The sequence below is a fragment of the Adiantum capillus-veneris genome, chromosome 4 (genome assembly GCF_014529385.1).
Source record: "Adiantum capillus-veneris isolate H3 chromosome 4, ASM1452938v2, whole genome shotgun sequence".
Lineage (NCBI taxonomy): Eukaryota > Viridiplantae > Streptophyta > Polypodiopsida > Polypodiales > Pteridaceae > Adiantum > Adiantum capillus-veneris.
This window is the reverse complement of record NC_140934.1, coordinates 49,163,707-49,182,078: the sequence shown is the minus strand read 5'-3', so window position 1 is coordinate 49,182,078 and position 18,372 is coordinate 49,163,707. Positions and strand designations below refer to the sequence as shown.

Sequence of the window (18,372 nt, the reverse complement as noted above, 5' to 3'; positions counted from 1 at the left end):
TTTTCTGAGATCACTTCCAAGCGAATAAGGGAAGGCAAACTCTTTCCGATGCACCTGTTCGCTTGGTATTGACCTCAGCAAATATATGTGATGTCTGCTATTACACTTTTTTGAGGTCACTACCAAATGAATAAGGGAAGGAAAACTCTTTCCAATGCACCTGTTCGCTTGGTACTGACCTCAGAAAATATAAGTGATGTCTGCTACACTTTTCTGAGGTCAGTACCAAGCGAATAAGGGAAGGCAAACTCTATCTGATGCACCTGTTCGCTTGGTACTGACCTTTTCTAAAATCTTTAGTCCCTTGTGCTGACAAATAAAATGTTGTTTTGTGTTATTCTATTTGTAGAGATTCCTCGTGCAAAGGCCACGCCTAGGAGGGAAACATGTGAATCTTTGAATGCTCAAGAAAGAAGACACCGATATGAGGCGCACAGAGATGTACTGCAAGAGCTGTGAAGGGTAGAACAACACGTTCAACCGGCTATTCCACATCTCCCTTTCCAGCGAGTAATGCGAGAGATTTGCAAGCAGTGGAGAGTCAGCATGCGATGGGCCAGCAGTGCACTACTCTGCCTTCAAGAAATTGCAGAAAATTCCCTCGTTGAATTCTTCAGCGATGGATATATCCTGGCTGCCCATGCACACCGTGTTACTATCATACCGCGGGATTTTGATACTCTTCGGAGGCTGCTTTCCGCTACTATGGGCTGCTTCAGCCAGTACCTATCTGGGATAGTAGAAGATATTCTCAACATCCCCCCTCTCCATCCTCATGCACGACAGACAGAGCCATCTACTGCTGAGATAAACAGCAGAAGGACACGGTCACGGGTCGAGAGAAACGACACAGATGGGCAGGCTGAGATAGCCACAGAGGGGCATGAGCAAGCCAGAGTGGACCCCGAGGTAGTCATGGAAGAAATAGAGACAGTTATGGAGGAGCCAACTAGACACCAAAATGAGCAAGTCATGGAGGATCCGCAGCCAGTAAGGGCTAATGTGGGGCAAGAGCAGGCCACGGTGGACCCCGCAGCATCTATGAAGGAATCAATATTAAAGGAAAATGATTCGGAGCCTGTGCCTGTTAGGGAGGAGCCTGAGGCAGCCAGGGATAAAGCTTAAGAAAGGCAAGGGAAAGGCTCTACATCACAAGGGCCATCCAGCCAGGAGCCTTTATCAGATGAGTCAATTATTTTAGAGAAAATCAACGAAGAGAATGAAGAGGAGCTGCAAATTTTGCTCATCGCAGCGCCGCTACATGCACATATACTGCTGCTTGGAAGGTCAGAGGAGGCCTCCATTTTCATCCTCGATCAACAAGACTTCCTGTGCATGCGAAGTTTCACCAACTCCAACGCAATGAATGACGTCGTCAACATTGCTTTGTGGTAATTCTCATGCTCTTTAAAAGTCATGGTTGGTTCATTAAATGGTTTTCTACCGAGACATGGGTCAATACAAAGCGAGACAATGGCTTATGGAATTGGATAGTGATACTATTCGCTCGGTATTGACCCATGTCTTCGCGACAGTCGTCAAGTTTTTCTTTATTAGTCACGCTTGATTTATTAAATGGCTCACTACCATTAAGACATGGGTCAATACCAAGCGAGTCAATGGCTTATGGAATTCGATAGCTGCCCCACTTGCTCGGTATTGACTCATGGGTTTGTGGCAGTGACAACCCGCTGAAATATCTTAAGTCTAATCTCTGCCATTGATTCATGTTAGGCACGCTGTCTCGCTTTTGTCCCCTGAGGTTCAAAACCAAGTATACGTAATAGATCCATTGATATTGCCTATGCTGCAGAACAACTCAGTTTCCTTTTTGAGTCTAATGAACTGGTTCAGCAAAGTCAACTTTGATCTAGCGCGCTTTCTGGTCACTGCATACAATCTATCGTAAGTTTTTTCTTGCCTTGTAAAAACCATGTTGCATTTAGAATATTTCTCCTCATCTTTGATGGTGTCTTTGTAGTGATCATTGGAGTCTGATGTTATTTGACATTGAAGCTAAGATTGTTTACTACGCAAACTTCGAGCAAAGCAAGGTGTTTCACAGTCGTATAAAAACGTAAGGCCCATCTGGGTACATTTGGAAGTAGTGTCTCTTTGTAATGTGTTGCTGACTCAAGTGGTTATCTATGTAGTGCCGCGAAAAACTTGTATGTTATGTAGAGCATGTTTTGTTAGAACATGACCTAGGGAATACCATCCGGCACGAATGGGTAACCGTGCCCATGTAGATTGATGACTATAGCTGTGACTGGGGAACTTGTTTTAATTCCCTGTTGCTCCTCAGTCAAATTTTGGATGTACAGAACGTAAGTAATCGTGTTGTTTCATTGTTTGTTGCAACGTTTGTATGAAGCAACATCTTTACTTACTTTCCTATTATCATGCTTCTATAGGAACTTCAATTACATAACTACACCCCCAACGATGCGCGATATTTTTCTGTAATGGCCATCCAGCATATTATAATCTCGGTAAACAGACGCACAAGAGAGAGGAAGGGGCGAGAGCTGGGGAGTTTGAACTGGCTCGCGTTAACGAAATGACGCAGCAGTACAATTAGACTCAAGAAGACGCTCGAAATATGCAAGAAGCAATAAATCAATATTATGCAGACGCTTTAGAAGTAGAGGAATGGGCTACATGTCGACGACAAGAGCAAGAACAGAGGGAAGCTTCACAGGTGCAAGATGCATGGGAAGCCATGGAAGAGGCCCATGATTTCGAGCAACGCGAAAGGATGCCCGAGACCAGCGTCCCCAGAGGTAGAAGTAGCAGCAACTGGAGCAGAGGGCAGGGGAGTAACCGGAGCAGAGGGCAAGGGACCAGTGGCAGCAACCAAAGGAGAGGACAGGGGACCAGTGGCACAAACAGGGGGAGAGGACAGTAGCAGGAAAAGGGAGCAATTTACTTGTATAAAATCTTGACAGAAACACAACACAATATGTAAATTCTTGGGACAATGAAAATATATATTTTTGTAACATTGTTTGACCACCAGAAAATGTCTCTGCATCAGTCATTTTGAAGAGTACATCATGTTTTGCATGGCATCAAAGCTCTTTGCGTGCACAAGGTATGTGACCTACCTTCCGTTGGAAGCAATTAAGTGAAGTGTATTTGTGAGTGACTCCTTGCACAATGTTGTTTTCTCCTTGCGCCTTGGAATCTGAAAAGAAAAAAAAGTTAGATTCTGTCTGAATGTATTAAAGACAATCAAAATTCATCCATTTAGTAAGCACCTTTCTATTGTTGAGATTGAATGCATACAATTCCGGAAAAAGTGGAAGTTCTTCGCATGTAAGATCTACCCTAAGCTATGCAAGAGTTGTGCTTGACATTGTCTCCTTCACAGTAAGTAGGCTGTCTCGAAAGTAGCTCCATTGATAAAGGTTTGTTCTCGAGGCTATTTTTTGTATCTTGGTCGAGTGGAATAAGGTGTCTACTAAGAAGATGATATTTAATATAGTAAAACGACACTAAGAAATTTTGAGAGATTATAATGAACTTACAAATTATGGACTTCTTTTGCAAAATACAGATTTTTCTCTGTGATTGTTTCCTATCCCTTCCTAAAGCTTTCACTAGTTTGTGAAGCTGGCAAGGACCAATCCTTGTTGTCAAAGGATGGAAGTGACAAAGGAGCTACACGACCCCAACCAATGGTAGTTCTCGGTTCCACATATGACATATCATAAAATAAAAATTCCATTATCTGCAAGTTCCTTGTGTTGTCTTCCTCGGTACATTTGCTCACCAATAAATGCATGGAAAGCATCAAAAATCCGAACTATGCTCTCAACTGGTTGCCAATGTGTCCTATTTGATGGATAAATATCTGAAACATACCAAAGATGGTATCCACCACTTAACCTTCGAATATAATCATGCACTAAGTGAGATGCTCAAAATAACTTACAGTTGGGTCGATGCCTTGGAAAACTTGGAGGAGATGTTTGCAACCTTAAGTCTGCATGCTGGAAAGCATGTTGTATGAGGACCTCTTTCACCCGCTTGTTTTGTGCACACACTTTAAACTCTTTAACTTGTCCCTTGAAAGCCTCCACGAAATCAATGCGTTGCCTCCTCTTCCTCCTCCTAGTTTGCAGTAGAACCCAACTTTCGATAGTTATTCGAGATGGTATCCATGCTTGATCATGTGTAGTATAACTGTTAAAAATGCTAACAGAGTCAATGATAGTGCTAGACCTTCGATAAGTAGTCATGGTGTGCACTAGAATACACAGAAAGGTTAGAGCAAATATGAAAAAGGGAAGAAGTTTTGAGAGGGAAGTAGAGCTACTCAAAGTAATATTTGGGCGGGAACAAAGATACTACATAGAGTCTTCAATGAAAGTTCTGAAATTCCGCCCTACAGAGTTAGTACGACTTACGGCATTTATGCCTTAAAAGCGTGAAATTGTGCAATTTGATGAACAAAAATAATATTTCCTCCCTTTTAAAAAAAAAAGCTTGACTCTTAAATGTCAATTTTCAACGTAACGTTAGCCTCTTTCTCATTGATCGAGCACCACTCTCTCTCTAGAACTGAAAGGCCCAAAAGTGAGTCCAACCTTCTCCTAATGCGGGTTAGATGGAATATCACAAAATGTAACATAAGATTAAAGAGGCATGCGGAGGAGGATGTTAGGTGCGAAACAACGTGAACAAGTGGAGATGAAAAATGAACACGTGACAGGAGCTTTTTATACATCCGACCGTTCGTACAGTGTCCATTGAAATTTTGCCACATGGCACGTGTGCATGTGTGACACGTGTCAATAACGATAATTTAGACTCCTCATATAAGCTTGACCTTGTATTTTTTTGGCGTGTTACTTTTAGTTTGTGCCACACGACGCAAGAATCTTAAGCTTTCAAGCTTTCTAGTTCTCTCACATTACCTCTATTTCAGAGCTCTCTCCTTATCCATCCACGCTTGTCCTGCACGACGCAAGGGGGTATGCTTGTAAAATTTTCCTCAGTGTGCTATCGCTTCATTTGGGTTTTATTGGCACCTTCTTAACCACTTTCATGATGCGATAGCCGTAGCCAGTAGAGTGTGTCTCGTGCCTCTATCGCTCCGTTTGGGTTTTGCTTCCACAGTCTAAGTCACTACACAAAGCGATAGGAGTATATAGCAGGATCTTGGTCGTGGCTTTATCGCTTTGTTTTGGTCTTGCTTCCTTCCAACTTTCAACTGAATCATGAGTGACATTCGTGAAGAGATTTTAGAGGAGAGCCCAAGTGAGAAGCTCTTGGTTGCTCTCATGGATGGTGGTGACATGGAAGTGTACACCAAGGAATATGAAATATTCAATCCTTTGTTTGATCTTGTAGTGATGCTAGACAAATTGAAGGACTTTTTGTCAGAAGAATTTAAAGATTTTGAAGAGGCAATTGAGGGTAAGTGTTTGGTTTTGGATAGTAAGACCTATTGGCATCTAACTAAATTTACTACCAACTCAATTGAAAAAGGCAAAGTAACAAGGAGGTTTGGAAGATTTTCTAAGGAGGCTTCATTTATTTGTCCACCTACCATTTCTTGTCAATTACATTCAAAGCCTTTCAACCTTGTTCCAACATAAGTTGACTTTCTTTTCTTTTTGTTCCTTAAAATTGATATGCAAGGCAAAGGTGATGAAGTGAAAGATATAGACAAAGAGGGGAAACAGTCTTGCAGCTTGAGAAAAGTGAAATTCTAGAGAGGGAGGGAATTGATGCTGCAGTTGAGAAGCAGGAAAGTTCAAAATTTTGTTGTGGCTCAATTTAGATCTAGTACTGTCATTGATGAGCCCATAGAGGAGGTAGAGGTGTCTGAGGCCTCCCTTACTGTTCCAAACCTTCCCTACTTCTATATCAATGGAAAAGAGTATATCCCTCTCCATCATATTCAATGTCTGCTTAATATGGGGGAGGACTACTGTATTGCCACCATTTCTGAAGCTTCTGAGGTGTCCAAAGATTTCATTGACACAGAAGAAGAGTCAAAAGAGGAGTTTTTGGCACTTGATCTTCAAACATCCAATAAATTATTTCTTCCTGCTCCTAATGCACTTGCTCTATGCATGAAAATAGTGTAAGAGGAGAAACCTACTCTCAAAGATAAGGATTTTGAGAAGAGACTTATTGAGCTAGGCATCCAATTTTTTGGCAGAGACTTTAAGCTAAAGGAAGTTGATAAGGATGTTGACATAAAAGAGATGACTGGATCATGCAATCTCCTTCAAGAAAAAGTCATTGCAGAGGATAAGTTGCAAAAGGTAGATTTAGTTACGCCTTGATCCCCCTCCCTAAAATCTTCCTTTTTTCAAGCTTGTTTTAAATACTCATTATTTCTTGTTTTGTAGATTGAACTCCTTGACAAAGAAAATTTTCTTGGGAGAGCTAAAAGCTCAAGAGGGAAAGCAATAGAGGGCACCTCAAGAAGGGATGCCTCCTCTCTCATGCACTACATGCCTACATTGGATAGTTCCACCTTCTGTGCTTTTCACATGCAGTATTCTGAAGATCCTGGGTTGCCAATATTTTCCCTGAAAATATTGTCACAGTTTATGGGGTACACTCCCCTTGAAATCAATGCAAACAAGATCATGCTACTTGAGAGAGCTGCAACACTTACAATATATGGGTAGGCTGCAGGATTCAATGCCTCAAGAGCATGATACTTTCTTTGCTACTCTAGCTATGCAGCAGCAGCTGAGGAGACAAATGTCAACCTTCTTGGTGGCTATAAAAGAAGAAAGTTTTTGAGATATAGGGGTGACATGCTTAGTGACACCAAAAAAATCAAAAACTGATGTAAAATTGACAATATTTTGCATAAAAATATCTTTTTTGAATTTGGATCTCTTTAGAAAGACTCGGTACAAAGTTTCAAAGTGAAGCATTAATCTCCATTTGTGGTTGAGCAGCATGGTTGTTTGATCTCATCCATTGTAATTGCCTCCTATAGAACCAATTGAATAATTCCTTTAGTGTATTGCTCCTTCTTTGTCCCCCTCCCTTTCTCGTACATCTGAAAAATGAAGTCCTCGCTTGATAGTGAGATTTTTCCATTCCCTGGGTATTTCATGTTGCAAGGGGTCCTTGTTTTGCAAAATATGGTCCATGCAGGTACAGAATATGCTAAAAATTAAGAAAAAAGGTTAATTGAACTCATAGGATGCAATGTAAAATACTATCCAGACTTTAAAATGTAATTGAATACTCACCAAGTAATATGTGATGTCTTTTGTTCCCCAAGCATCTGTGACAGCAGTTATTAAAAGCTTTATTGTTTTTTTAAAGTCATCCACATAAGTAGCAGAGCTAACTTGTTGTCTCAAAACTCAAAGATCTTTCCACCAGTTCAAATAGCGTCAACTTGTTTGTTGTCATGGTTGCTCAAAAATCTTCTGGCTTTTGCTCCACCCATTGAAACATCTTGCAAAACATCACCCGTTCCCTTTGAAAGAGTAGGATCTTTTTTTAGATGCACTTGACTACCATGAAAACCCATTCAAGAGAGCAAAGCCTCACATTTTTCTATGCACTCATTTGCAAGTTTACTTGGCTTAATAGAATATGCATAATCAAGATGGAGTCGAAGCAATTTGTCCAAGATTCTAATCTCTGCATGCATTGTACATATATGTACATTTTTTAAATCTATTGCTAGAATTGGATCCCAAATCATAGAAGACAATGGGTAGTCGATGACGTTCACTCTATTTCTCGATGGTGGTTTTCCAACCTCGTGTTCTGCAAGCCATCCTTTTGTTTCAGTGCTTTCTATGCAGTACAAACATGGATACTTGGTATTGGCACCTCCACATACACCAAACATGCACTTCAATGCTTTTAAGTCGGCACTCATGTGCCATTCTACAATAAAGTCACCCATGCCATCTACATGGATTTGTTCATCTGCATTTTGGTCCTGTATAACAGAAGGGATATCGATCTGCAAAAAGAGTCATTTCAATGTATCATGATTTTCTAATGGTATTTGAGTTGCTCCAATCCACCAAAGCTCCATTTCTGATTGAATTTAGTGGTATGGGGAATCAAGCTTACCTTGGCTATAATCCAATGCTCTATTCATTAGAGATAGAGATACTCTTTACATTTTTTGACATTTTTGAATTTGAGCTTCATCCAATTTTATAACGAATATAGGTTTTCCTTCACAATCTACTTCTTGCATGTTATAGTATCTCACCATAGCAGATTGAACTTTTTTTATACCCATCCAAATGTTATTAAAAACATTATACTCAAAAGAGGATTTTTTTCTGTTTTTCATACGGCATCGTTCCTTCTATATGATAGTACTCTCCAAAATGTTCGGGTATTTCTTTGTTTAACAGAGTCCTTACTTTCCCAACATTGTGAGGCCTAGGTAACCCAAAAGATTTAATCTTATAATACTTTAAACCTAAAACTAGGTTTTAGAGATGGCCCTGTAACCCCTTCTTCTCACCCCCACTGTGTCACAAACTTCTTGCATTTGAGAAGGTTGGAACAATAAACCCATATCTTTCAGTAAATTTTGAAATACCAATTTTTTCTGAGTTTGATTTTTAGGAAGTTTTAAAAGTTTCAAAATGTCACTTTTGTTCATTACCTCATTCAAAAATCTCACCCTTTCTTGAACATTGGACATATCAAATCCTAAAAGGCTAGTCACATGTTCTCTAGTAATCTTTAATCTTTTTTTTCTTTGTCCAGAACCTTCTGTTAAGTTTACTACATCTTTTATTCGTTTTACTCGTGCTCTTAATTCTATTGGAGTTTCTTTTAAAGTATGAAACTGATTATTTTCTGGTTTTGGAGACGCTATTTGGTTTTCAAGTTCTAAAATTCTTGTTGCATTTGAAGACAAAATAGTTTTGAGATATTGAATGTAATGTGTATGATCAATGTGTAAATGAGATAGCCTAGAGCTATATCCCAGTAAGCCATCAACCCCATCTTTGACAAATCTCATCAAATCATGGGGTGTGTGAAAAGATGGATACCTTCCAGTGCTAGGATCCGGTGGATACAAGCTCCCATCTGTCCATATATCAATGTTTTTCTTTCCCTCGTTGCGAAGTTGTTGTGCTTCATTTGGAGTTGTAACTGGTCTTTGATAGACACTCCACGTAGTAGCATATTCCTGGCTTAGCTTAATGTTCAAGTGAAACTTGTGGTTATCACTAATGGAAGATGTATTACTCATTGTAAGTAATGAACACACAGAAAGAATAATGGAAATAACGTAGTATCAGAACAAGGTGCATCAAAAAAGAAGAGAGAAAACTCGTGAAAGGTGAGAGAAATAAGAGGTTGAGTGATTCAAAAGTGGAAAAAACTATTTGCCACAAAGTGAAGTAAATGAGAACAAACTTTGAGGTGAGCACCAAAGGAATGTGAAGAAAATGATATCTTTTTGAATATTTAAAGATATGTACGTTTTATATTGCATAGATATGCTTTAAATGACCAAAACGACCAAATTTGGAGCCGTTTTGACCATAAATGGATCTGCTAATTAGTAAGTTAACCAATTCCTTACACAGCCCTTTTTGAATCGTTTTTGGCCCTAATGGTGCATTCAGGGGCCTTCTTAGAGGTTGTGGTGTTTGATGAGGGAAGGAGTGTTATGTGTTTGAGAAGGGGGGGGGTTTCCTCTTTATATAGGGTGGCCATATAAGGGCAGGTTCATATGGTGGAAAAGAGCCGCTAGAAGCACAAGAAATTAATCTTTTAAATTAAACCACATGAAATTGGAGAACTATTCAAACACACAGAGCAAAACATACACTTCTAAAATTGTGAAAACAATCAAACAATGCAAATGCTTGATCCAAAAAAAGAGAGCATCCAAATGTAGTAGATTTTTCATTTTCATGAGATTCTAAATACATCTACTACCGCCTGACCCAAACTTTTCCAACCCTAGTCCTTGATGCTTGCCACACTGCATGCCGCGATGGACCTTGTGAGGGTCTCCAATGTTCTGAGGAACAAACATGGGCCAGTCGACGGTTCTTTGCCAAGCGCAATGACCTTTCACTTTCAATCGACACTTTGCGTCCAAAGGTGGTGCAATAAAACCAATTGAGAATTTTTGAAGATAGCATGAGGGCACTAAACGTCCTCCATGTCTTGTATTCTTGAAGTAGACACCCTTGGCACAATAGTGTGACTTCTCCATACCTTGCGTGCTCCAAAGATCCAATGAACCATACATGTTCATAAAGTATGCACCATAGGCATAGAGGATGTGCTGCCCAAAAAGCCACAACAAATCGATGATCAAAACTAAAGCATAGTACATACCAAGTCGGAATAGCAAGCACTCACCGTATAGTGTGTAATGTTCGATTCACCCCATGCAATGACGACTACCTTTGTGAACTCCACCACCAAATTTTGGAATTCTTGTCGTTGCTCACTAGTTGTGCTTACAAGTCATAGTATCTTCATCATCTTGTCAAATACCGCCCAAACATGTTGTCGGCTAAGCACAACACTTGCATTACTATCATTGTCCGTTGTATACTTGCAGAGATCCTTCCACAACTCCCATCCACCTTCAGATGTTGATGGTCCAGCAATAGCATCCCTTTCCTTGGACCGAACCCTCTTCAAAAAAATGCCTTGCCTTTAGTCCACTCATGGACACTGGTTGGGCCACTTCTTGAGTGCTTGCATTATTCTTCTATGCAACAATGGAGGTGTTGGTCCCATGACAACTTATTGAATTTAAGAGCCCTTCCACTTTTGAGATAGCGTGAAACAACCTCTCTCCAGGCTTCATTGTAAAGGCATAATCAATATAAAGCTTTGATAAACGATCAAAGATGCGCATAAAAGCATGAAGTGTGCAAAAATGCACATTTTTTAGAGGAACGATTGGGATCCTCCAACATAGGACATCGTAGAACCAAATGCTCCCACACACGTGTAATTTGTGAATAGCCATCTTCCTCTCTTTCCTTGACCATTGTGATCTTGCGTGCATTCCCCTTATATCCCTTAATGCAAAATGGACAAGGATATAGAGTTGTTGCCCCTTGTTTGCACCCTAGAATGCACTTGATTGTTTTCAAATTTCCACCTAAGTCCTAGTCATCTTCAAAGTCCCCTATGCCATCTACTTGGAGTTTTTCCCTAGCTAGCTGTGCCTTAATGACATCTGTTATCCATAGAATGAGTTCAAAAATCCAAGCAAGTACTCCATGGGTCTCCTTGGGAAACTCAATAGCACCAAGCCACCAAATTTCTTTCTCTGACTACACACTGAAAGATGGTGCACAATCCTTGTTCATAGCTGTACGTTTTGCATGAAATAATGCCTCATTCATGACAGTAATACTTATCCTTTCTAATCTTTGTTTCTTCACAATCTGACACTTGTCTAGCTTGAGCACAAACACCAACTTTGAACCTAGCACTAAAAAATGTCCAAAATAACATAAGGAAAACCATAATTGAAAAAAAAACTACATTATTGTAGACTCACCATTAGGTGGTACACCATAAAAATGTATCATTGCTATTTGAAGCCTTCTCAAATCAACAAAAATACTATTTGACATTGAGTAAGGAAATGCCTTGTCCACCATATCTCCAACTACGCTTGCATTGGTACGTTTCTTAACTTCTTTGGACGGCTTGGTAAAGATGGATGAAGGCATTATCTCCTCTATGTGCAAATAGCCTCCTATTCAAAAGTACACGTCTTCGTTCGAAGCCATCTTAGCAAGATTGACCTTAAGTGGTATAGGAAAAACATTCTCAGTAATTCCTCTTTCCCTTAAAGCATCCTTAAGGAGACCATATAAGGCCATGTATCCCTTAGTACTAATTCCAAATTCATCACAATCCTTCTGTACATCAACATCGTTCACAAGATCCTCCTGGTTGTGGCCACCACATAGCTCTTGGATAAAATTCCTACAAGAATGAACAAAAACATTATTACAAAATTCCTACAAGAATGGACCAAAACATTACCAGAGAAACACAGATTGGAGCGTAGAAAAATGTACCTTGTAGCTGTAACCCTTCTTTTTCTAGCACCACCTTTGGGGCTAGAGTCTCTATGGAATTGAAGCTCCTCTTATGTTCCCTTGTACCTAAGGGAATCTTTTTAAGATACAGGATCTTATCTTCAAGCTTCTCAATCTTAGCATCCTTCTCTTCCACATATAGCTTAAGAATTTTCACTTCCTCCTCCGCATGAAAGATCCTTTCACGCAATCCACTAGTGGTATGGAAAAGAAGTTGACATTGATGCAAAGACCATTGTGCACTAAAACCTTGATAGTCGAAAATCGCTTGCACTATCCAAGAAGACCTTGCTCCCCTCTACCTACATATTGTAAGAATGAAGCAAGGATATTGAATGTTGGGTACACATTGATGGCTAGATCATTAGGGTAGAGGCAACCATGCACCCAAAGGTCCACATTGGTGTGACCTGCAGCACGGCCTTGTTGTGCAGTTTGCAAATAATGACGCTTTGAGGGTGCGAAGTCCTTTGGAAACCGAACATATAGAGAAACCATTTTTGAACTTGACAATCTTGTTGTGGATGGGAGGTTTGTAATGTCGCCTAGATCCATGGCAAGGAATAAAGCTGGCCTCAAGAAAGAGTAGAGAGCTTCAGTAGAGGCATAGAGTGAAGATCTATGGGATGGAGAGCTATGGACTGGAATGCTATAGGAGAGCTACAGAGTGGAGAGGAGGGCCACGGAGTAGAGAGCCATGGGGGGGAGAGCTGTAGCAAAGCTATGGAGTGGACCTGCAACAAAGAGAGGGAAGGAGGAAGCTATGTAGTGGAGAGCCATGGGGGGAGAGCTGCAGCAAAGCTATGGAGTGGACCTGCAGCAAAGAGAGGGAAGGAGGAAGTGTGTGTGCTAAAAATTAGGAGAGAGAAGAGGGAGGGAAGGAGTGAAAGAGGGAAGGAGGTAGAAAGTGTGCTGAAATGTAGGAGAGAGAAGAGACAGAGAGGAGTGATTTTGGAGGGAAATACAAAAAGGTGGGAAGTTTCATATTTTGCAGGTCTAGTTGTGAGATTTTGAGAGAGAAAATTGATTTTTGAGTATATATATAGGTTGGGGAGAAGTTTTGAATAAAAGTGAGGTTTTTTTGAATTTTTTATGAAAAAAGTGGTTTTTTTGGCTGAGGCTATGGACGCCCTTGATAATGTGACAAAAAAAAGAGGGGAGGGTAGTTATTTTCATAAGGACCACCACTCTTTTGGGTAGAGAGAGAATGTACCTATCCTCCCTCCTTAGCCTCTATTTCAAACTACAAAAAGCCTATGACAGCCTTAAAAAAAGCCTATGAGAATACCCTCATTCAATGGCCTTGTCTCGTGAACCACACACATTTTCATCCTTAATCCCTTAAAATCAGGGATCCTTACAAGGTCCTTTTGGGGTTCATATTTTTCCTAAGGGTAGTGGCAATGTAAAGTCAAAAGATTAGGATTTAGTCGTGGTAATGTAAAGTCAAAAAATTAGTACTCTATCTTTATTTATAATATTTACAATTCTTGCAAAGAGTTATCAATATATGTCTATATGTAGATCTATACTATATATAATGGAGCTTAAAATTTTCAAAGAAGGAGAGAGTCTCCGTACATGTCACACTTTGGTTCATTTGGAAGAAAAACTCCGGCAACGTTTATTTGAAATGAAAAAGTGAAGGTTAAGTACTTAAATGATAGAAAATGAAAAAAAAATTGTGAGTAATGGCAATGTAAAGTCAAAAGATTAGGACTAACTCTTGGTAATGTAAAGTCAAAAAATTAGTACTCTATCTATATTTATAATATTTACAATTCTTACAAAGGCCAAGAGTTTCACTTCAGCCCTCAAATGTCAAGGGTGATCACTTTTGTTTTTGAAAGCCCTTCTTTGAAGAATATCTCTACTTTGCATTTTGAAGTCCATAAAGAACTCCCCTCTATGTGTCGCCCAATGAACCTCTCTCAACAGGCTTGCACGGACCTTCCATGCGATAAATGATCTTTGGCCTTGATGCTTGAATCTCACAAGTTTCATGCACGTATCCGTGTTTTGTGTGTGTGTGTGTGTGTGTGTGTGTGTGTGTGTGTGTGTGTGTGTGTGTGTGTGTGTGTGTGTGAGAGAGAGAGAGAGAGAGAGAGAGACCCATTGCATGTGTGTGTGTGTATGAGAGATAGAGTCGGATGTACCATTTGCTGAGGTATTCGAGCATTGCAGGGAATCCTTCCACATTTGCATTACATTAATGAAGTGCAACGAACTCAAAAATTCAGCCACAGGAGTCAAATGATTTAATGTGGATATTTTTGACACGTTGTGTGCACACATGCATACGTGTGTGCGTGTGTGTGTGTGTGTGTGTGTGTGTGTGTGTGTGTGTGTGTGTGTGTGTGTGTGTGTGTGTGTGTGTGAGAGAGAGAAAGAGAGAGAGTGGTGTGACGAGTTCGCAAGAAGAATTGCTTTTCCTCGGTTGCGTGAACTTCTGCACGTTGTTGCAGCTCTTTGCGCCTACGCCAACGGGTGTGTGTGTGTGTGTGTGTGTGTGTGTGTGACCAATGACAAATCTCATTCTAGTTGGTCATGCCAAGCTCCCCAACATGCTCCTCCTAATCATGGCAAGTTCGTCCCTCCCTCCCTACACCCCCCCTTTCTCTCTCTCTATGTGTGTGTGTGTGTGTGTGTGTGTGTGTGTTGAGTTCAAGAATTATCAAGTCAATTTGCGGTCTCTTGGGAATTAATTAAGTAATGGGCTCCCTTTGCATGATGTCTTGTCTTAACATCCTATGTTTCTCTCGAAGGAGGCAACAATTTGCAATTAGGCTAGAGACGTCTCCCTGACACAATTGATATGGGACCCTGGTGAGTGATAGTGGCCCTCTAAATAGACTAATAGAGAGCTAGTATCCTTCTTTGGATATAGTGTTTGCATTGAACGATGAATTCTTTAGATACATTAGAATCCCCTCTCACCATCCTTACCAATCAAGGCATTGGTCATGATAGCAACTCTCCCGTGCTTCTCTCGTGTAGTTTTCATCTTGCATTTGGGGCATCACAATCAATTAAGTCATCCACTCCTATTTGTTGGCACTTAGGATGTATGTACCAGCCATGACCCAACATGCCAACATTACACACATAGTAGTAGAAGAAACTTTGCCATTGGTATGCACAACTGATTTGGTGAGGAGTGTGTCATTTCCTTCTTAAAGGCAGTATTCATGATGGGTGTGACCTGGGGGTGCTTGCATGGCTATAGCAACTTTGTCTCTATACATGGATAAATTTCAAAATTTACAGGTTGGATTGCACTCAATCTAGCTAGCATGTACACTTGCATCTACCAAGACTCGTTGCATGGATGTTGAGGTCTCTTGTAAATGACCATAAGTAGGTTAGTAATATAAGGCACATAGTGTTTCTTTGTGTACATTTGGGCACCATTGGCACCGTAAATTGTGAGGGCAATGAAAGCAGAAAAGTTCACTCAATCGTTCTCTTTGCAAGAGTTTTAGGCATCATGCTAAAGGGCGTGCTGCAAAATACACATACACACATGCATGTTCTTCTTTGAGAGAGAAGACTATATTCAACCATTTACATGCTTGGCCTTACCCATATTTTATAGCATAGCAGCCATTTGGCCCAGTCCCTTAAATGTGAGACAGAGCATTGAGGCACTGACGGGAGCAAAGCGAACCCCGAACCCCGACGGCCTCTAAAACACCGGGGACCGAATAGCGCGCCTCGAGCTTGTCATGGTAAAGCAAACAGGGGGCACCACCTAGCTTCAGCGGCTAGGACGCAAACAACACACCACCATAACAAAGTTTTCATCCAAGAGAGATGGATGCTTGGGAGTAATGATGAAGAGGAAAGGGAATGAGATCAAGTGAGAGAGAGAGAGGGTGAGGGAGGGGGTATAGCGGCTTAGTACTTAGGCACCACAAAAGGATGGCGAATCCGCACACCCTTCACACATACACAAGCTCACTCCAAACACAAAACTAGGTGGCGATTCCGCACACCTCACATGGGCAAAACATTGCAAGAAAACATACTCACAAAACCTCAAGCTTTATTTAGAGAATAAGGCGATGAAATGGGGAGCATAGGGTAGGGGAATGAGAAGGGAGAGCATGGTAGAGCACATGGCGGATAGGTGGGAGTTGATGGCAAAGACTCGCACGAGGGTTATGGCCATCATCCTTCATTTAGTTTCCCTTCATCTTCCATAGCCCAAGGGTGTAGAGGTCATGCTCAAGACGAGCATGGTGATTGCGGTGATGGTGATGGTGTGGGTGTGTGTGTGTGCACTAGGCACACATAGTGCATAGTGTACTTTTTGGTGATGGTGTGTGTATTTAGTGTGATGGTGACCCCTCTTTATATAGGGGAGGAGGGGGGAGAAATTCTAGAATTTAGAAATGAAGAAATCATTATCTACATAGGCCATGTGACTGTGGGCCCCACTTGTCTGGCTGTGTGTATATGTGCCAGAACAGCAGTCTCATGAGAGAGAGACTAAGAGAGAGAGATGGGTTGATGAAAAAAAGTGAGAGGTGACATGGAGAATAAAGTAATTATAAGAGGGGAGAGAGGGGAGTGTGTTCAGAGGTGAATCTATGTGCAGATGTGTGTGAACACAAGAAAAATCAGGTAACCACCGGGTGGGGATGGGTCTGTGGGCACCTTTTTCAGTGAAACTGAGTGTGTGTGAGTGTGGGGGAGGTTATTTAGCTACAAGACAAGAGACATGGCGCCCTTTAGAGAGAGGGGGGGGTATTTGGGTCATGGGATATGATAGGAGAGAGAAAGAGGGGGTGGGGTATACTATTTTGGAAGATAGGGTAAGTTGCATGTGAGTTAGGGTGCATTATTGGTGAGTTATAATGCATTATTGGTGAGAGGTGGGGTAGCTTGAGGGGAGAGAGAAAGGAGAAAGGACAAGGGGAAGAGAGAGGGGGTTGACCTTTTGAGTGGAGGAGAGGAAAAGGGACACCCGGCGGGGCAACAGTGAAGAAAAAGGAGGCAAGGTGGGGATGGGCTACCCCGCAGGCATGAGGTGGCCTATTTTACCTTTCTTATATATTTACATAATCATACTTTATTTTTTCTTACTTTTTTCCAATGCCTTTTATCACTCCCTCCATAAGAGGGGGTTTTCATGGGGTGGGGACGAGAGAAGAGGGGTATGGGAGCTTGGCTTGTGAAAAGCCCCCATCATTAGCCCTCCCCTTTTGGCTAGAGGCATTCATGTCTCTAGCTCATCTGTTTGATCATTATCGTCGGAGGTGGCGGCTGATGGTGTGTCCTCATCTGGAATGTCAATTGGTGGAGCCTGGTCAAATCGAAGAAAATAAGGTTTAAGTCGCCAACCATTTACCCTGGTTTTATGAAGTTTTCCATCAGCCTCTATAAGCTGGTAGCTTCCATTGGCATACTTTTTCCTGACGATGAAAGGACCTTCCCATCGGAGTAGGAGTTTCTTATCCTTGCGCGTGTCGAAGCGATTGTCATAGCGGATCACCAACATTCCTTTCTTCAATTCTTTTTTCTGGAGATGCTCGTTAAAGCTAAGCCGTCTATGCTCTGCTTGTGCTGCATAATAATTTATTGCTTCTTCTCTGTCCAGCTGCAGTCTTTCCAAGTTGATGATGTCATCTCTCAAATGCATGTTGGGCTGTTGAAGCTGGCTTGCCATTACTCTGAGACTTTGTAGTTGCACTTCAATGGGCAAGATTGCTTCCTTACCAAATACTAGATGATACGGTGTGAATCCCAAGGATGTACGAAATGAAGTTCTGTAGGCCCATAAAGCTGGTAGTAGATACTTATCCCAGTCTCCAGGATGATTGTTTACCTGCTTGGTAATAAGTTTAGAAACCATTCCATTTACCTTTTCAACTAGGCCATTACATTGAGGGTAATATGGTGAAGAGTGCCTCCTTGTAATGCCCAGTTTCTACATTAATTCTCCTACCAAGTCTGCTCTGAAACCTGGCCCTCTATCAGAGATGATCTCTAAAGGTGTGCCAAACCTACAGCATATGTGCTCGTAGATAAATTTAGCTACCTCTACCGCTGTGATTCTAGTGGTGGTTGTAGTCTCTGCCCATCTAGTCATGTAGTCGACCCCCATGATAATGTAGAATTTTCCTGAGTTGGCCCTAGGTAATGGCCCAATGGCATCAATACCCCATTTTTCAAATGGGCCATATGAGAGAATAGGTGTCTGTGGTTCAGGCATAAGTGACCTAGTGCCGGCCTTTTGACACAACTTACACGTTTTGCACCAGTGGTGTACATCACGGTTGAGGCTAGGCCATATGAAGCCTGCCTG

At 41.2% G+C, this 18,372-nt stretch overlaps 1 pseudogene; it reads right to left on the bottom strand.

Moving 5' to 3' along the window:
• Positions 1-7,369: 7,369 nt before the first annotated feature.
• On the bottom strand, positions 7,370-8,038 carry LOC147459126 (uncharacterized; annotated as a pseudogene).
• Between the last annotated feature and the right edge of the window lie 10,334 nt (positions 8,039-18,372).